Source organism: Pleurodeles waltl, chromosome 5, assembly GCF_031143425.1.
Source record: "Pleurodeles waltl isolate 20211129_DDA chromosome 5, aPleWal1.hap1.20221129, whole genome shotgun sequence".
NCBI lineage: Eukaryota > Metazoa > Chordata > Amphibia > Caudata > Salamandridae > Pleurodeles > Pleurodeles waltl.
The window spans coordinates 318404426-318420893 of record NC_090444.1 but is presented as its reverse complement, the minus strand read 5'-3'; positions in this window follow the sequence as shown (position 1 = coordinate 318420893).

Sequence of the window (16468 nt, the reverse complement as noted above, 5' to 3'; positions counted from 1 at the left end):
CCTGGCCAGGCTGCTTTTATGAGGTGTGAAGTGGTCTGGGCTGAGCACAAAGGAAGTGCCTGGGGGAGGAGAACTGCTGGCGCACATGGTGAAACAGGATGGTGGGAGAGCAGCCAGACTGTACTTCAAAGGAGGGAAGGACATTTGGGTCAGCAAATGGACCTCCCCCATTTCCTGTAAAACCAGGCATCCAGGTGCCCACTGATTAGATTAAGAGACAGCTGGAAAGGAGTGTGTTAAGGGAAACTTAGCCACACCAGTGGGTGGGTCCAGCCAGAACTAACCTCTGAGATAGAATTTTTACCATCTTGGATTTTGGGAGAATGTTGCTCCCTGGGATTGATTTGTGCCACACTTCCCAGGAAGTGGTCACTCAAAAGCGAGGTGGCCTGCACATGATTGGTCGAGTGGCCCCCCTTGCTGTCCACCCCAGGAGCAAGGATGAAAATGGCAGAGCTGCACCCCTACTTTACACCCGTACAAGGAAAAAGACTGCACTGCTGGACCCCTGAGCTGCATCTGGACATTGCACTTTAAAGGACTGCATCAGCTGCACACTTGGGCTTCACCACTAAAAGAACTTTGCCTTTCCTCAACTGCTTCATGAAAGGACTATCTGTTTGCTACAGATAGAAACTAGCTGACCAGAGTCCCCTGCATCAAGCCCTGAAGAAACTGACTAGCTGACTAGTGGTCATTTTTGGATTTGAGCCAGGTGCATCCTGGGAGTTGGAGTCCTAACCCTCAAGGAGCAACTCAGAGCTTCTGGAACCTTGGGATGAGTTGTGAACTGCTAAAGGACCATCAAAGACCTCTGGAAGAAGATCCAGAAGTTTGGAGAAGTTTGGAGCAACTTTGATAAAAAGCTCTATAAGTGGACTGACCTGACGTTGTAAGTCAAGCCAGCTTACGTCGACTGCAACCCGGCCTGACTTGCAGTTTCGTCCAGCTGAAAAGACCCAGGTCCCTAAACACTGGTAGCTCATGGAGAGGCAATCTGATGACATTGACTCAAAATCTGCTTGCTGTGGAGGGTCGTCCGGAGTTGAAGAGAAAAAGCTCCAAAAGGTTTCTAAGTCTGAATGCAAAAATTTTACCGAGGCTTCCCCATAGTGAATCTGAGGAGGCCTCCAGGGAGGTCAGCTACAAATTGAAGTTGGTCCCGGACAAAGATCACAAAAAATCATTTAAGTCTGAAAGTAGAATCCTTGACCGAGGTCTCCTGCCACTTGTATCCAAACAGGGCTCCAGGGAGGATGGATATCCCGCCCACGTTTTTGCAAGTTCCATAGTATATAATGTAACTTGTAATATGGCGGGTGGAATATCCGTCACGTTTGTGATGGAGTATCTGATCTGCCAAGGTCGTAATCTGGCCCAAAGTCTGAGGGTAAAACTTTAACCGAGGCCTCCCACTCACTGTAGCTGAGCAGGACTCGATCGCAGTTGGCCTCAAATTTTGACTTTGCCCCGGTCCATTGCGACCAGATGTCCAGCTCGTTTTTAGTTTCTATGCGCTAAAAAACATTTATTCTTTAAAAATTCATATTTGTGGTTCTCTTTATTGCTTTTTGTCATTTTACTGTAATTTGAAAGATAAAAATATAATCTAATTTTATAAATTGATGTTGTAATTTTATTGTGGTTTGTGTTTTATTTATTTACTGTTTTGTGATTTTTAAATGCTTTACACACTTGTCTCTTAAGTTAAGCCTAACTGCTGACTGCCAAGCTACCAATGGTTGAGCTGGGGTTAATTTATTGAGAGTCTAACTGAAACTAGTGGGGGTTTGTGGCCTATTCCTAAGTGTAAGTAGCCACTAGGTAGTTACAGTTAGGACCTTGTTTCTATAGAAAATTAGTTTTTTTCCTTTGATAACAACTTTGGCGTTGTTTGATGAATCTTCACAAAACTTTCCAAAAACAACAGTGGTCACTTCAGCTACTGTCTGGAAAGTATTGGGGTGATCCGTTAAGTGAGGGGCGAGAAAAAGAGGGGTCCCAAGACATGTTTTCCCAATACATTTTTCAATACGGATTTTGAACAGCGGTAGCGCCGAAACCACTGGACAGAATTACACCAAATTTGTCAGAAAGGTATCTCTTGGTCCAGAAAGAGGCCTTTTACCTATTTGGTGTAAATCAGTTCAGTAATTTTCTAGTTATTTAATGAAAACCAAAATTGTATATATAGAGACATGGATCCTCCTTACATCCTCCACGGAATCCCACGGATTCAGAGGAAAAGGAAGGCCCTGATTGGCTGGCTGCAACCTGACAGAAAAGATGCTGCTGCCATTTTGTTTTTCACTTTGCTTGGGGGAGTGGGAAAAAAACAGTGTAAAAATATATAAGTAGTCAGGACACAGGTATCCTGACCCCATAGGACACATGGAGGTGCTCCTTGGGGACTCCTCATAGGCAAAAAACAGCCCATTTCTTTTTAGGGTTGATCTGAAGATTTGAGGGTCCTCCTTAGGTCCTCCTCGAATCCTCTTTGGATCCTGTGGAAAAGCAAGGCACTGTGTGTGCATTAAAAAAAGATAGAAATTCACTGAACAAGCCAAAGGTTACGGGGACATTATAGTTAGGTTTATGTTTTATAATACAAAACCATAGAAATTCAGCAGTTATAGTTATACTTATACACACACCTTACAACCATCATAAATAAGGGGTCAAGGGACCAGGTAGTAAGAATACTTTATTAGTTAATAAAACCATTAAAAAATGCATCTAGAAGGTGCAATTACAGAGTTTTGCATCCTCTCACATGATATGCTGACCTATTGTGCCAAGGTACTGATATCAATTAACCTAAAATATATACAAACAGTAAAATATAAACTAAAATTAAAAATAATCCCTCATAATTGGGACGAAGGAATCCCAAATATGGTTCTCGGACAAAAACATAACCTATTATTTTAAGAAGCATTCAGGATAATCAAAACCATCACTATGAGGACGGGGCAAAGCAGCCTGTCATCCAAGGGTGCATTCAAAGTAGATGGAACCCTTACATTATCAATACCTAATGTCTGTAGGGTGGATTCTAGTGTCATATGACTGGACAGTTCCCTTCTGTACCTAGAGGGTACTAGATACACTTGTTGGGGCCGTCAGGGTGGTGAAGAATCTCAGGAACTGGATTAATCTGATATTTAACTTTTCATTACTTGGGTCGAGAGCTGTCATGACAGCCGACCTGCAGGACCGAACTCCTAGGATGTTAAATTCTCTTCTTAGTAATTCCCTTCTCTGACTTCCCAGGGCAGGAGAAGATGCAAACCACATGGATTAGGGTCTCCCTAATCTGATGACATAGTCTACAAGCCTGGAGTTGCAGCCTGGCCTCTGTTTTCCATTTTGAAATCAAGAGTTGGTAGTTCTCCCAACCTCATCCGTAGGAGAGACTGTTTAGTTGTTCATGCTAAGGGGGCGGACAGAATGCAAGATTCCTTTTCAAACGCATATGAATTTAGGACTAGCCATCCATGAGATTGATTCGATAGAGCATTGCTGTCTTCTAGCCGGCTTAGGATCCGCTATGTTAATTTCTTTTCTGAAAGCTAGCTCCGGTAATGAGCTGCCACAGGTCGCCCAGCTTCAGCCGGGCCATGGTTTTTTGCCAGTAGGCCTTAGAAATATTAATGCTGCATCTAGGTAGTTTGAAGACTTGTTTATAGGCTTTCACTAATAACTTATCTAGTATGGCCACCTCCGCCCCCCTCATTAGTTCTGTCCCATATGCAAGAGTCAGAAGTAATTTAGCTCTCATAACCATGGTCATTGGTTTTAGGGGCTGCCCCCGGGATGGACTTTGACAAAATTACCAAAGGCCCGGTTTAGGGCTTTTGCCTTCTTCTTAATTACTTCTTTGCGGGCTGCAAATGTGCCTTTAGAGTCAATCCTTACCCTTAGATATGTGTATGCTACTACTTCCTCAATAAGCTGACCATTTAATACCACATACGGCGTAGGGTAGGTTTACGATTAAAGGGGATTATTTTGGATGTCCCATAGTTTATTTCTAAATCTTTAGCCAGCGTATATTCTCCTAAGTAATTGAGAAGTTTCTGTAAGCCTGCTCTGGAATTACTAAGCAACAAGAGGTCATGTACATAAAGTAGGTTAGCTATTTGGCGACCCCCTAGACTTGGTGGGTGGGGTGGCTGTTTATCCAGGACTGGTGATAGGTCTGCTATATACAGGTTGAAAATAAGCGGGGCTAGTAGACAGCCCTGTTTGAGACCAACAGTGGTTTTAATAGGCCTGGAGCCGTCTCCCAGTTAGATTTTAACCCAAGTGTTAGAATAGAGCAAAATAATGGCATTTAGTAGATTCCCCGGCAACCCCCACTGCTGTAATTTTATCCATAATTTATCTCTGGGGACACAGTCAAATGCGGCGTTGAAGTCCATGAAGCACATGTAAAGGGATGTCCCTGTGGCCTTTGCTCTATTAGTTACCAGATTTAATGCTATGAGGTTTGTTAACATGCCCTGTTTTTTGTAAACCCTGTTTGGTTAAAAGGGAGCATTCCTTTGTCCATGACCCACCATTCTAATTGCTGCAGGATTCCTATAGAAAAGTATTTTAGGCCTGCATCCAGAAGGGCAATTAGGTGGTAGCTGGAAGGTAAGGAAGCCTTCCCTCCATTATAAATGGGATAGATTATCGAACCCTTCCAGCTGTCTGGGGTGGCGCCTGTTACTAGAATGTAAGTTAACATTATGCCGAAGAAAGCTGCCCATCTTGATGTACACTGTTTAAATAGGGCCTGTGGTAGTCCATTGGGACCAGGAGCACAGGCTCAGCATGTTTTTCTATTATCTTAGTTATTTCAAGAGAAGGTAACGGGCTCCTGAGGCTCCGTATTATCTGCAGTCGTCTCCCATTGGGCTAGGCAAGTATCTGTCAGAGGTATTTTTTTTAAATGAGATTACTGATATCCCACCCATACCTCCTCTGTGACGTTTGTGTTGTTCGCAGCTCTGGTGCCTTTCTCAATGTTATTAATCAAGTTCCAGAACTGACCAGAGTTTGCCAGTGTTGATGCATAATGTAATTTTGCCCATAATCTTTCCTGCTTTGATTGTTTAAAGAGCCAGATGGCCCTCTTTAGTAGTTTTCTTTCTTTCTGTAGAGTTTTTAAAATTAATTCATCAGTCGGATGTTTCTGTAATTGTCTCTGAAGCCTATTCACTCCCGATTTCCTCAGTTGTATTGTCCGTGGCAGGAGTGTGATCTTTCTATGCCCCAGGTATGCCCCCCTAAGCCTCCCCTCCCTGTAAATTGTTTAATAAGGCTTTCTGTGAAAGACTCCCATATGGCCACTACCCTTGATGGGTCATTAGCCATATTTTCCAGTTTCCTACCAGCTTCCTCTGCTTGGGCTGCGACCGAAGATGAGCTTCATTTTAGTTGCTTTAAATTTTCATAGCAAAGTTCCCCATTGAGGAGGTTTGTTTCTTCATGGATAGGCACTTGGCTCTGGATTGTATTTCTATTTGTGGATTATGGTCACTTTCTGAATGGTCTTGAATTCTAAAATCCCTCCCAAATTTGAATAGGGGGGCATTTACCAGGGTTTAATCTAGGTATGAAACAACCCTTTCCGTAGCTCTTGTCCAGGCTGGGGGGTGTCTGATTTAAGTCTCCCATTTAGTGCAAAGAGACCTGCTAACTCGCAGCTCTTAATTAGCTTAGTACAAACTTTGTCTGTCTTTCTCTGTGGTGGTAGATTTTGAATGGGCTGTGGAACCGCTAATTGTATGAGGTCCTCACTTGGTATGTGGAGTAGATTAAGATTAAAATCCCTGGAGACCAGCCTGTAGGCAGAGTTTTCTGCACTTTTTATGTGGAGCAGATGTTTTAACAGTATATTGGTTTCCACATTTTTCTTTTTGGGATTAATGTACACATTGATCAAGAGCAATGGATCATGATTTTTTTTCCCCAATTGTCCAAACGAACCCAAAGAAAGAGCAGATCTCCCATCTTTCCTCTGGACGGTTTTGCCCCTAGCTTAGAATTGATATGGATTGACAGACCTCCTTTTGCCCTTCCAAACGTGTTAAGTTTCACTGCAGGTTTATTAAACTCCTCATTACCAATTAGGGGGAAATTCGTAAGTACCCATGTTTCTTGTAGCATTACAATATCAAAGGAGCCCAGGAATTTGATAACCTCTGCATCTTCCAGCTTCGACTGGAGACCCTCTATAATCCATGAGCAGATATTTAATGATTCTTGCATCGGAGATGGTTGCTGAGCTGTCATTCAAGCTTTTTGATGTAATCTGGGGGCTAGCACTGTTGGAAGCCAAGACCAATTATCTTGTGGGTGGCCATCTCTCTGGGGTTGTCTAGCTGTTATACTTCTTCGGCCTTCTTCTTCCCTTACTTTTATTTGTAAATCTACTGGAGCTGCCACACCTTGTCCTGACCGATCTTGGCCAGGTTCTCTAGCTTGGGGCTTCCCAGTTAATCCACGTAGGATGGACCAGGTGGCTACTTTTTTCCTGTTCTTAAGACTTCTCTGCAATAACGGGTGCAGGTATCTTTCACCTAAATAGAAGCATACCTCAATTACCCAATCTTTCAGGATGTTTCTTTTTTCGATGATCTGTATTGGTAATTCGGGTGATGCAACTGTCACAACAGTTGGGTCCGTATACTGGCTACCCTGCGCTTGGATGAATTTTATAGCTGTAATGTCATCAGAACTCATTGGTGCCAGGTCCGGGAGTGCATTAATTAATTTGAGTTTAGTAGAGTGGTTTCGCACATCTTGCGGGCCTCTGGATTTATACTCTGGAATCCATAGCAGCTGCAAGCCTCGATCCAGCATGGCCTGGTTTAAGCTGTCTGCTGAGGTTGGCTGTGCTATTGTAATCTCTGCTATATCTGCCTTTAAATTATGTTCCATGCTGAAACATCTGCCCCCTCTACGTTGGATGCCACATCTACTGGCCCACCGGTGGTGGGCCTCAACTCAACCTGAGTAGGTGCAGAGTGCCGCAATAAGATGGTCGCTTGCAAGTCCTGAGGGTGCCAGGCCCTGTCCACCGCCTCTGGCCCTTCTGTTTCCGGCCCGGGGGTGGGCCTCAATTCTAGGCCATGAGTTATAGTTTCTTAACATAAGTATAACTATAACTGTTTAATTGCTATTGTTTTATATGGGAAAAATGTCAACCGAACTGTAACATCCCTGTAAATCCCTGTAACCTTTTTTCTATAAAACTATATATATATATATATATATATATATATATATATATTTGTTGCCAAACCATCTGCAAGGTCACACACACACTTTTTGCTGGTGCTTGCGGGAGGTCAGACCAACTCCAATAATTTGTAACGCAAAAAAAGGAAGCACTCCATGGCATATTTACTGTTTATTTGAAGTTATAAACAGTAAACGTGTTTCATCCACTACGGTCTTGTTCACAACTGTTACTCCTACTTTCATGTCATTAATAAAAATCTTTTAGAGTACCAAAGCATTCTGGATCTCGTAGTCCAGGTTCATATGTACATGAAAGCAATTACAAACGTAAGACTATATCAACATTTCTGATAAGTTTACTAATTGCACTACTTTCTAACAATATTTCTGAAACATTCAATGTTTTAAGATAATTTCTAATTTTAATGTGATTACACTTTCATTCAACTTTTACATCTCAGTGAAATTCATGAACCTACATGGCACATCTTTTACCAATTCAAATTTTCTTCATTTTCCATACCTATTTCTTCTTTCATTTTCAAAATTATTTCAATGATAACCCTTTAATCTTCAATTTAAATTTTACATTAGATATGTACCTATATTTCTTCATCAAGGTTCAAACCCCCTGGGTACTTAGTTTTGAATTTCATAATAAATCGTGACTCCTTTCTCCTAAGTGTTAGAACCCTGTCTCCTCCTCTAGGTAGTCGTATATATATTTTGCAAACAAGACAAACTCCACTGCACTCTAATGTCTCCAAGTTGCTACATTTTTATTTATGCACTCAAAGTGATAACCAACGCAAATGGCCTCTGTAAGAGTCTTGCTTACCATGAGCCGAAGCACATTGGTTGTCACTTTGAGTGCATAAATAACAATTTTGAATCTTGGAGACACTGGAGTGCAGTGGTGGCGTTTTCATAGTATGCACTATTCCAGGAGGGTCGGATATATATATTCACTGAAAAAAACTAAAGTTCCAGGGACGTTATAGTTAGCTTGACTTTTTACCCATACACAACCATAGAAATTCAGAAGTTATAGTTATACTTCTGTCAAGAAACTATAACTCGTGGCCTAAAGTTACTTAACAGCATGAGTTGTAGTTTCATCGGATAAGTATAACTTCTGAACTTCTATGTGTTTTAGGGGTGTAATCTTTTGTTTTTTCAGTGAATTTCTAATTACTTTATACTAATTCAACACACTTCTTGCACAGTTGATTTTTATGTGTATGTTTTAGTCCACGGATCTTTCGCAAGTTTCCATGGGGGCCCGATCTGAGCACAGTAATGGATCGACAGATAAGCCAGAAAAAAGTTTAGGCAATTTTTCTTTAGTAGGGGTCCCTCAGGGAACACCACATCTCTCCTTTTCTCACCCCTTATGTCAGGTTTTTAGTGTTCCCTCCATCCCCCCCGATGAGACATAGAAAATGGTGGCCACAAATTTCCTCTAAGCTAGTTGCCAGGCAATCAGGGCCTTGCTTTTCCCTTGGATTCACAGATCCTCCATGAGTAGACTGCGAAGGGTCTGCATCCCTAGGTATCTATTTCTTTTCTTTGTTAAACACTCCAAAACTACTGAACAAACTTTCACCATATAACAACAAGGGATCTTTCTGGACTAGAAGGCAGATTTCTGCTAATTTTGGTGCAATTCTGTCCAGCTGTTCGTGATGTAGTCATGTCTAAAATCCCTATGGGAAATTGCATAACGAAAACATGTTTTGGAACACCCCTTTTTCTCGTCCCCACCTGAAAAATCACTTAGAATACTTTCCATGTTCCAGCAAAAGTGACTGGCATACTAGTTTTGAAAATTTTGTGAAGATTCATCAAAGGACGCCAACGTTATAGGCACATCAAAAAATACTTTTCCTATGGAAACTACGCCCTAACTTTAACTGCCTATCTCCAGTAATGCATGTTAAAATCCAAGCATTTAATAGCTTTTCTGAGCAGCAAGACAAAACATCCTGACGCGTTTCGGCAACAGCATGCCTTGTTCACAGGTAAGTAAGAGCAGGTGTGGATGAGCCAGTGCTTTTTAAATACACAGTCATGTGACTTCAATAACCAAACTCCAACTCCCATAATGCACAGTTCCATATAAATAAATTCCTGAACTGGAGCACTTAATTTCCATATAGCTGCAATAGCGTCACAGGCACTTCAGTTCACCATACAAATGTTCTTATGTGCATTAGGTATCCATTACTTGATAGTCCACTTGCTTTTACAGTTGCTGCCCAGCATGATAACAGCAATACAAGGAATACATGAAAAGTAAGAGGAGAGGCTTACTGTCTCCCTCCTATCCCTTGCTCACCTCCATCACAATATATTTCTCGGATAAATGCCTTGTTTGCATGAAGGTGGGCGGGTCGGGCCCCTTCCATAAAACTATCATTGTCACCTCCTGCTCCATAAGGGGCCACAGACCCTGCAGGGCGGCCTGGGTTACTGGGGTGAAGCATCCCACAGAAAATATCTCTCAAACACGAAAAGCCCAGGCACCAGTCCATGTTAAAATCCAAGCATTTAATAGCTTTTCGGAGCAGCAAGACAAAAAATCCTGACGTGTTTCGGCAACAGCATGCCTTGTTCACAGGTAAGTAAGAGCAGGTGTGGGTGAGCCAGTGCTTTTTAAATACACAGTCATGTGACTTCAATAACCAAACTCCAACTCCCATAATGCACAGTTCCATATAAATAAATTCCTGAACTGGAGCGCTTAATTTCCATATAGCTGCAATAGCGTCACAGGCATTTCAGTTCACCATACAAATGTTCTTGTGTGCATTAGGTATCCATTACTTGATAGTCCACTTGCTTTTACAGTTGCTGCCCAGCATGATAACAGCAATACAAGGAATACATGAAAAGTAAGAGGAGAGGCTTACTGTCTCCCTCCTATCCCTTGCTCACTTCCATCACAATATATTTCTCGGATAAATGCCTTGTTTGCATGAAGGTGGGCGGGTCGGGCCGCTTCCATAAAACTATCATTGTCACCTCCTGCTCCATAAGGGGCCACAGACCCTGCAGGGTGGCCTGGGTTACTGGGGTGAAGCATCCCACAGAAAATATCTCCCAAACATGAAAAGCTCAGGCACCAGTACATGTTAAAATCCAAGCATTTAATAGCTTTTCTGAGCAGCAAGACAAAAAATTCTGATGCGTTTCAGCAACAGCATGCCTTGTTCACAGGTAAGTAAGAGCAGGTGTGGGTGAGCCAGTGCTTTTTAAATACACAGTCATGTGACTTCAATAACAAAACTCCAACTCCCATAATGCACAGTTCCATATAAATAAATTCCTGAACTGGAGTGCTTAATTTCCATATAGCTGCAATAGCGTCACAGGTCTGTGGCCCCTTATGAGCAGGAGGTGACATGTATATATACAGTATATATATATATATATCCTGACTAGCAGTTTGCAGTAGGCTGCCAGACCGTCATAGTGGCAGCCACCAAAAGACCACCATGTTGGCAGTCTTTCAGACCACCGTATTACGAGTTACACAGACAGGACCATCAAAAGCAAGTCAAAATCACCCACACGGCATGTGCCGATGAGGGCGGGAAATGGGCTGTCCAACCCCAGTACAGACAGCCCATCAACCAACCATCAAACATATTGCAAGTCAAAAGTCTCAGTGGCGGACACCAATGGCAGTTCGCCAATGATGGTCTGAACCCACAACGGTTTGCGGTCAATAAAGTAGTACACAAAACCACATTGGATGGATTTGAAAACAACATAGCTGACACACATTGCAACACCTGACACACCGGCAAAGCACTTAATAAAACACACCCCTTCATAAACCACAATCCTTGACATCTCCAACATCAAACACCCAAGACTAAGCACATCAAAAAATCACCAAACCAAAGATTAGCACCCCACAACTTTCCCTAAGCATATATCCCACTCCCTCAACACACTGCTATTTCCAATCACACCCTATTAACTCACCATCATCTGTTCATCCCCCCTTATTCTTTAATCCCCACCATGTCACCCCAGAAAAATCCCAGTTTCACTGAACATGAGTTAAGAATCATGGTGGATAAAATCATCAATAGAGCCACATTCATTTGGAGCCCAATTCTAGCACACTAGTATCACCAGGAGAAATGGAAATGTGGCAAAGGATAGGCAACAGATTGAATTGTGTAGGCCCCACCCCACGCACAAAGGATGACATCAGGAAGAGAGGAATGACTTTAGGGGGAAGTTCTGTTCCATGGTATCCAGACACCAGCTGCATGTCCAGAAGACTGTCGGTGCTTTTCCCTTTACTACTCACATCTTGGGAGGAGAAGGTTTTGGCCATCCTGCATCCTGAGGGCTACATAGCAATACCTGGGGAGTGGAGTATGGTAAGTCACAACATAAACATATCACCAAAATGTACTGTCATATATACTCACGGATCACCTTTTGTGGCCTTCACTGTTACCTCACTCACCAGACCAGTGTCCTCCTGTCCATAGAGCCAGGTCTGGCAACCAAAATGTGAAGTAGACTCACCTGGGGGAACAACGTCCCTGTATAGTGTGTATAGTACAGGGATTGACAGCACTACAATTCTCAGCAGGCACTGTTCTAAAAGTAAAAAAAAAGATCAGTGAATCCTACTCAAAATTACTTTGTATGCCAACTCCCCACTGGAGTGTCACTACCTGGGAGGATGACATCTGTATAGTGTGTGTAGTACAGGCACTAACAGGACTGCTACTGTCACTCTACAACCAACACAGTATCCTTTGCTCCAATGTCTGTGTCCCTGAACTCCCCATTGAAGGGAAGACACCTGAAAGGATGACAACTATACAGTGTGTGTATAATCTAGGCAATGACAGGACTGAGAAGGCCAGGAGACACTTCTACTACCTCAAATGACCCCTCCCTACTGAAGGGTACTCACCTGGAAGGATGACATCTGTACAGTGTGTATAGAACAGGCATTCACTGGACTGCTAAGCCCAAGGGGCACTGATACTGTCACTACAAACACCAGAGCAGTGTCCTTTCCTTGAAGACAACAGTATATCAAATCTTTAATGGTGTGTGCTCACTGGGGTAGTTGGCATCTGTCAGTTATTGTAAAGCACTAGGAGTGACAAGACTGGAACTCACAGCAGACAATGCTCCCCTAATTACAAACAAAAAAACAGTTTCCACCCCCAAAATACACCTGTGTACCAAATTATCATTTAAGTGTACTTACCTGGAAGGAAACCATCAGTATACTGTGTGTAATACAGGGATTTACATGGCTGCAACTCTCAGAAGGCTCCCTTACTGTCACCCCATAAACCAGTCCAGTGTATACTTGCAAATATAGGCCCTCATTTGAACCTCTGCGGTCTTTTTGCAAGACCGCCGAGGTCCCGCTGTGCTGAAGACCGCACAGCATATTATGACTGCTGGCAACCCTCTGTCCTTTTTCGGGTGGAGAGCTGCCAGCAGCCATATTGGCAGTCGGTGGGGAACTGGAGGCTCCTCCACCTCCACCGTCATGTCATCAGAACACCGCCCACCGACTCACGTCACATGATTCGGTGTGGCGGTGTTCTGGTGACGGGGAGCTGGCGGTGGAGCAGCCCCCATGGATCCTGTTCCCTCCCAGAGGATCACTGGACCAGGTAAGGTGATCGTCTGTCAGGGGATGGGGGTGGAGGGGGTGTTGTGTGTTGTGTGCGTGCATGGGGGTGTGCGTGTGAGTGTGTAGAGGGGCTGTGTGAGTGTGTGTATGCATGCGGGGTGTGTTGTGTGTTTTGAAAATGTGTGCGTGTCTGTCTGTTTGTATGTCTGTGAGTATGTGTGCGTGTATGTCTGTGTGTATGTGTGCGTGTATATCTGTGTGTGTGTGTCTGTTGGAATGTCTGTTTGTATGTGTGCTGATATGTGTAGTTATAGTCTATGTGTGCGTGTGTGTGTCGATGTCAGGGGGGCAGGGAGGGGGGTCCTGCCACCGCTGGGGGTGGCAGGTGGGTTGGGGTGTGGGGGGAGGACTCGGGGTGGGGGAGACCCCTATCAGTGCCAGGGAAAGAATTCCCTGTCACTGATAGTGCCTATCGCCATGGATTTCATGGTGGTTCAGAACCCCACAAAATCCATGGCGGTATGCAGAGTTGTGATACTGCTGGCGGTGTAGTGACAGCCGCTGTTCTAGAGACCGAAGTCTCCAGCCCAGTGGTTGTTACCACCCTGGCAGTCGGAGTGAAGAAGTGGCGGTTTAGCATGGTGGTCCCCGCCATGCTTGTAATGCCATTTATTTTTCCGCCGGCCTATTGGCGGTATTACTGCCATTTCTCCACCGACCGGCAGGGTTGTAATGAGGGCCATAGTCTTATTTTGGAAAGCACACATGAAGTAGACTCACTTGGGGGGGATGACATATAACAAGTGCATGAAGTACAGGGAGTGACATGACTGCTAATGCCAGGAGGTTCTGTCTCCCCAAATCCAAACACTAGACCAGTGTGCATCTATCCAATATCCTTGTTCGTTAACTTGCACTGGAAGTGTACTCACCAGAAAGGATGACCTATGTAAAGTGTATGTATTACTTGGAGTAACATGACTGTAGGTCCCATGAGGGCCAGTCCCTGTAACTCCAATAACGAGGCCAGTGTCCATATGACATTGGGCATCTACCCACCTGGGAGGGACCCAAATACAGATCATGGTATGCTCTGTGATGTGGCTAACCACCTAGATTCTTCTTGAGCATCTAGGCCAAGATAAAAATATTGTGAACAGGAACGACAACTCAAATTGTGTGCAACAAAATACTAAAAAGGCCGCAAGATGCATCGCCTGAATGGTATTGGCAGCAGACATATTCACAATGCACTAACCACATGATGGAAACAATCACATACACAACAAACTCCTGCGTCTGCCAGTCAACTAGGTCAAAAAATGATCAAAGCCACAGTCTGCCCAGCCACTGTTTTTCCTGCACTCTTGGGAAGATGTAAGTCTATGGCCACCCTCACAAGTGCTAATGAACTGACAATTTCTGTAGCTGGTTGACTGAAAAGAATTTGGGGCCAGATGTATCAAGAATCCATTTTGCGATTCACAAATAGCGATTTTTAAGAAATTGCTATTTCAGAGTCGCAAAATGGTATGTATCATATTTGCGATTCAGTAATAGCGATTTCTTAAAAATCGCAAATGCTATTACCGAATCGCAAATAGCAATTCTGACCCCATTCGCACCTGTAGGCCCATATTTGCGAACTTTTTGCATTTCCCAAATCGCGAATTCCTAATTGGAATTCACAATTTCGGAAATGCAAACCCCAGGGTGCTGGGGACCTAAGGCCCCCTCTGCTGCACCCCCAAAAATTATTTTAGGACATGGAAGGTGCACACATGCCAAAGGGGCATGTGTGCATTACATGTCAATTTAAAAAATGCATTTTTAATGCATTTTTAAATTTGCACATGGTTACCACCAAATTGTATTTGGTGGTAATTGCGATTCCTTAATGCCCACTTCGCATTAAGGAAAAGCTAGATACATGTGCTTAAGAAATCGTAAATAAGGATTCCTAATTTGCGATTTCCTATTTAGAGAATCGCAATTTGCAATTTTCTAAACGGGGTCGCAATTTTAAGGAATCGCTATTTTAGCGATTCCTTAAAATTGCATGGCAAATGCCTTTCATACATACTGAAAGGCATTTTTGCCTCCGCAAACGGCCGTTCGCACCGTTTGCGAATGCAAAAAGCTTTAATACATCTGGCCCTTGGTATGTTATTCACATTCCAGGTTAATACAATTGATGGCATGTGTAAACCTGCAAACCTAATGTGTACATGGCCTTTGCTAAATGTCACTGTAAACTGTTGGAGGTAGATCTCACGATACAACCTGTAAAATTGTATCTCTCACATCAACAGGTCTAGCTACCACTGGGAAAACCAAGCCCACTCAAGAGACTACCACTACTCCCATGGATGAAACCCTCAGTGAGAATAAAGCTCCTGGATGTCTGGACGTTGAGGATGGTTCTTGCCCATCATGGTAACCTGGTCAAAGGACACCAGTGAGCCTCACTGTGACCACATCTAGTCCTCCCAGTCTGGTTGCATCAACTTCTCTGGCAGTCACTTGCCCCCCAACTTGTGTCCCATGGAATGTGACAACCATCTGGCGCCCCCCAGTCCAAGATCCTGTGTCACAGCAACACACCTCCAACAATCACGACCTGGAAAAAGTGGTAGGGGGCAAGCTGTGCCAAAGGTGTAGGCTAGTGGGGGTAGAGTGTGTGGGAGGGATATTGTGGGCCAGTGGCATGAGGCTAGTGGGGATAGTCCTGGCCAGGACTCCATCAGCCAAGTCTTGGGAGCCTATCAAGAATCCTGGGGTGTGAGGGGCTAGGTACTTGCCAACATCTGGGAGATCAAGCAGCTGCAGATGGTCTTCCATAGTGAGCTTCTGGAGTACCATCCTGGCCTCCTTATTCAGGGTGTTCAGGGAGATCAGCAGTACCCTGATCAGGGGCATTGAGAAACACCACAACCCATCCTTTGGCCAAGCAACACTAGTCCTGTCAACATCTGGGGAAGCCACTGGAAGGGAGTCCCTGTCAGAGGGAGGATCCAACTCAGACACCCCTGCCTCTGTAGCAGCAGAACGCCCCCGTGAGTGGGGATGTCCAGCCAAGCATCCAGGAGATACAGATGGCAAGACACCAACCACTGCCAGCAAGTGACCTCTTCTTGAAGAAAATCCTTTGTGTGCCACATACATACTCTGTTGACTGTTCTTTGACCACCTTACATTTCCTATGGTAGTAGAACACTGGACTTTGGGCTTCAAATGTTGTGACATATACTAATATGATTGCATCCACCATGACTGATTCCTCCACTGTAGTTTTCTGCTGCATCACTCAATTATTTCCAGCACCTATGTCAATCAACTCACCTATCACTAAAACATTGACTGCTACCTTCCTTGCTACATTTTTAAATGTTGAAATGTAAGCCAGTGTGATGCACATGAGGAAGACACGGGATGGGAATGAAAGGAGGAATATGTCTCAGGTAGTGTCATGCTGCGGATTACTTGCAACACAATGATACAAGTGTCTGGTCACACCAAACATTGTATTGCACTGTACAGCACATATACTGTTGAAATATCTGCAATGTTGTAGACAAGAATGGCTGAACAATATTAAGTCAG